Here is a 5465-nt window from a genome sequence, read left to right on the forward strand (position 1 = left end):
ACTCAAATCAGAATTGATAAGTACATATTGGACGATGATTTCTCGTCGCTGATTGGATGCACTATCTGGCAGCCTGCGACAAGTGGAAGTACTACTTCCTCTTTTCAATTTCCGGATGACTGGATGCCTTGCAGCACATTGCAAAGAGTGCAAGTATTAAAGTATATAGATACACGTAGTCTCTTTTCCATGTTGTTGTTTTTACCGGTTTTGCGGCAAGTTTTGCCCTACTGTGCTACGAGCGCAAGTATTGGCGATATTATATATGTATTAAAACTCCGGATTTAAGGTGATTGGAGGCCAGTGGCAGGAGTTGTGGGGAACCCGAAGGCAACATGTTCACTTTATCTAATTTGGTTCAACACATGTTTCAAGATTAAATGTCATACGTTCATTGAATAAAGTTATGGTTATGAATACATGATTTGCGGAGAAGCAAATTATATTAATTATGCAAACAATTAAATTGTGTAGAGCTGCATCCCCTCTGAAGATATAAAGGATGTAAAATATACTTGTATTTGTTTTATTATTGAATTATCTACAACGTCAGATGTGTCACAGCTATCAGTCAATTGCACCAATCAGATCTTTCATATTTTATAATAGAGACTAACTAGAAATTGAAGGCAATAATTCACTGGCAAGGAAGCACCCACCATCATAGAAGAGATGACCCTCTAGGTATAAAGTGAGGAGCATTGGAGACATAATTAATCCAAAAATTATAAATTATAAATACACAAAAAGGGAGAAAATCTGGAGTTTAAATAGATTTCTTACACACATGTTACATAATATGGCTCATTGTGTCAAAACTTTACACACTCTACACAACACTTGGAGATAAACATTACCATCCTTTTTCAAAATGACCTTTTTGGTTGCGATGCTCATGTGGTCACAAAATCGAACCCCTTTGTCAGACCACGCCCATCTTCGAGCTCAACCTTCAATTTGATCTGAACTACAAAAATTGCGTGACTTGCACATTTGGGCGTTGACAAAAATGTGTCCACAGACAAACACACAGACTCACAGTGAAAACAATAGCATAGTCACACAAATGCAAAGAAAAGTAGGATTACAGTACAGTAATCAATACAATATGTTACTGTAAACCACCAAATAACCGCAGTAAAATTACAGTGCAATGGTTAACAAAAACTCTCATTGTAATGGATTGAAAGGGATGGGGTGGATAGTATATGGATCCTTCTTTTGGGATCATGCTACATCACCTCATCACATGACCAGCAATGTCATCCGTGGCTAGGCAACGAGGGAAATATTGGCTTGTATCCAACCCTGGACTGACCCCACTTCAATGTCTCTTACTCCTCTATCTCTTCCTCTTCCTCTCAATCTCACTGCATCCATGTTCTCAAAGTTCTCTCAAAAAGTATGTCTATTTGCAATGCTAAGGCTTCGACTGACTGGTTGCCAGTTTCAGCTATGTTTCATATTTTGAATAGAAGTGTTTCCTAATGATTCCAAGATATATTCTTGAACAAAGTGTCTAATATAAGAAACCTTTGTTTAAGGCATTTTTACAAATGTTTTAAAGTGTAACGTTTTGATGCATTTGTCACAGCATTAGCGTTCAGTGTGTAAGCAATTGGCCGAAATGTAATAGCACTAAAAGTCTTTGTATTTACACTTTTCCCAGTTTGTATTACAACTGCTGCACCGATATTTCCTTCGGGATAAATAAATCTTCTTATCTTACTATAACCCCAACCTGTGAGAGGCAACAATGACCCGCAAGGCACCCAGTCTGCATGAAATCCAAAAGTATTTCCGTTTGTCACATTGCATCCAATCAGCGACAAGAAAGTATTGTCCAATATGTGCCTATTCAGGGTGGAGTCTCACCAAATGCCCTTGTGTTTTGTGAAGTGCTGTTGAGACTAGTTTTGCACTTCAGGGCCCCCATATTTAATTTCACACTGTACGGATCAACTGACTGGTCCCGACATGGTGCTCACTTATCGTAAATGTGGAACCCCCTAGTTGGTTTTGTCCAGTGTCAATTCCTATAAAGTTTATTCAAACCACATAACTGCGACCTCAACAATGTTGATAAAAGAGATAAAGGCAGTATTACTTTATTCAATTTCACTATGAACGAAGAAGACAGAGCTCCATGAGGTGCAAAGTGGCCCTCTTGCAGTGAGGACACACTTTTTGTGGCCCTCTTTATCCTCAAAGTTGCCCATCACTGATTTAGGGCCTAAAAAGCCCAAAAACAATTCCCAGCACTCTCTTTTCAATAACACATACACACAATCAACCTTTATTTTTAAATAGAACATGATATTCAGTCTTAGATGTGTGCGTCAAATAATTTTCAAGGCAAAGATACTTTAAATCCACTGCAGCCTTGCACTTTGCCAGTAGAGGTCACTGTACCTGAAGCTTCGAGTAATGAACCCATTTCCAAAACAATTGGCTGAAGTGGTTCAGTGCTTCACAAAAGATTAATTTGCCCATCACTACAATCCAGGATCAATGCGGTGATAAACGCAGAAGGACCACCCACACCAAGAAACATAGACGAAGCGTCAATGAACGATGGGACAAACAGGTATATATACACAGACAACTAATCACAAGAACAGGATACAGCTGGAGGAGGCAGGCAAAGACACAAGGGCAGCAGGGTGATTAGACACAGGAGGATCAAATCAAGGCCGGGCAAACAAATCACAAAAGGCGGGAAAACACACATTGTAGGTTGGCTTCACAGTAATTGATCAGAAATGTTAGAAAAGAGTTTGTTTACTAGACAAACGGATCAATCGGTAACAGTCAGGTGGAGATGTGTAAGGAAAAACTAACTATACAACCATTTGAGTAAAGACAGCTTGGTTTAGGCAAGGTTTAAAAAAATATTGTGGTTACATAATTAAGGATTGTGAGTGATGGTGGTCAAAGTTAAATAAATCAATATGGGAATGAAGAGTTTTCCCATGTTATTGTAAAGTCCAACATCCGCAGACTTTCGCATTGGTTGGCTTTTCTATATACATTTCTCCTTGTGCTGGTTCCTTCTTATCTATCTACATGCATGTCTAAAAACCAAAATCAATATGGCCTGCACTCCCACAATAGTCTACAGATGTTGGTCCCCAAGGTCAGAACAGAATCAAGCAAAAATGCTATTAAATATGCGGCCCCTTTTCTGCTGGGAATAATGTACAGAAGGACCTGAAATCATCAGAACTGATTACTAATGGTGAGTTTAAGTCCATTTTAAAGGATTGAGAAATAGGACTCTCGGTCGATGTGGTTGCTTTGGAAGCGTGTCACGAAACGAATGTGGGGGAGAGAGAGATATATATAGAAAGAGATAAAATAGATTAGAGAGAAAGAAAGATATAGATATAGATAAATATAAATAGAGATAGGATAATAGATATATAAATATAAAATATATAAATATATATAAATATTAAGATAGATAAATAATATATAGAATATATATATATAGAGGATATAAAATATATATAAATATATAAATATATAAATATATAATATATAGATATATATATATAAATATATAATATATATATATATATATATATATCTATATAAATATATATATTAATATCTATATATATATAATATCATTTATTTAACATGTCACACTACTTCTTCATTTGCCTCCCAATAGGACGAGAGCAGTCCAAATTACTAGAGGGCTTTGTCACTTCAACATAAACACATTTTATTTTGGGCACTTTCTGAAATGTTTAATGCTCTTGTTCTTAACAATGCACATAGCAACGTCAGAGTATAGCTGTAAACTTTTAGTCATTGATTTTCATTAGGATAGCAAAATTACCTTGTACTGTATTTTGTGTCACTGTCATACTCTTGGTTAGATGTGGGTGTCTTGTTCCAGCCTGTGGTTTATAATGATTATCCATGCGTGTCTGTAGTCTCTGAAGAGAGAAAATTAGGCTGGCATCACACCATAAAAGTGATGAGCTGTACTTGCGCCTGTCTCATGCCGCACTGCTAGTCTCTCTGAACTCGTTCTTAATTTAGCTGCATAATTTGTATCTGAAATACTAATGGTAACTGAGTTTGTGTGAAATGATTGTGAATTCTTTAAAGCGTAAGCACAAATACAACAGGCAGTGTTTGGCCCCAACACAAATATGAGTTGCATATTAATTTGCCTCCCCGGAGGTCTCATTAAAACTAAATGATTGATTTGCAGAATGGTTTTAACACTAGCAACAGCACTCAAATAGTATCTTCCCAGAGATAGCCTCTGCTTTTCATACTGTATTTTTCAGTCTCAAACCAGTCACTTGTGTATTAATCCAGACACAGAGATCAGAGGACAGAGAAAAGCTAACATAAGCAGGAGGTCCAGGCAGAATTAGCCTCGGTTGTCCTGGGAGGGGGGCTGCTTAGTAACCCTGTGGATCCCTGCTTTTCCCTCCAGTGTGCAACAGAGCATGCTCAGTGGGAGAGAAACCAGTGCCTGTTTACATCAGTGAAGCCTTCCCCTCTCTTTGCTTCCCACTCTATTGGGAGTTTTAATTTTGGTTGTTTGATTTAATATTGTATGAGAAACAGAGGAGTGTGCATGTGTGTGAGCGAGGTCATATTATACAGTTGGTTGTAATTACTCCCTGAGGGAGCTCTCCTCCCCCAGGGACATTTGCCTCAGTAGAAAAAGAGATACAACCATGTATTTCTTCTAAATTTGACTCAATGGCATTAATCTTAACCATATCAAATGTACTACCATCTGTGTCTGACATGAGTGTGTTTTAAATAAAACTAGTGTGTTGAAATAAAGAATGCTCCTACACATGTTTGATCCACAACCATAGCTCTGTTGTACTACATACTACATTGTAATACATAACTTGTTGCGCTGGTGCAAAGCTGCACTCTTTAATCTTCCAGTCAAACAACAGCAATTGAGCATCGAGTATTGTTATGACAACGACACCATCTTAATTTTCTGCCAATCGTCATATCTGCCTTCCATAACATCTTGTGTCATTCGCTCTCCCTCCAGCTGTTGTCACCTGGTCATTGTCTGATCCCCTGCAACAGGGTTGTTGTTAATGACATCACCAGCATCTGTAACATAATGACAACATCTGCAATTTGTAGATCACGATTAACAAGGCTCCAATATCCAAAACATTTAGTTTTATTCTCTGCCATCAACCTTTTTTTAGCATTGAACATATATGCCAGTCAATTGTGAGCACCCATATCTCTCACGCTATTTCTTGTCATATTCATGCTTTGAGCCCAGACTGTAAAATGCCCCAAAAAGAAAGAAAGTAATACATACAAAATGCATATATATATATATATATATATATATATATATATATATATATATATAATATTATACTATTCTATATATTGCATTTTGTCATGCTATAATGAGAGGAACAATATTGGACCACCTATACATTTCTTTCAGT

The sequence above is a fragment of the Cottoperca gobio genome, chromosome 23 (genome assembly GCF_900634415.1).
Source record: "Cottoperca gobio chromosome 23, fCotGob3.1, whole genome shotgun sequence".
NCBI lineage: Eukaryota > Metazoa > Chordata > Actinopteri > Perciformes > Bovichtidae > Cottoperca > Cottoperca gobio.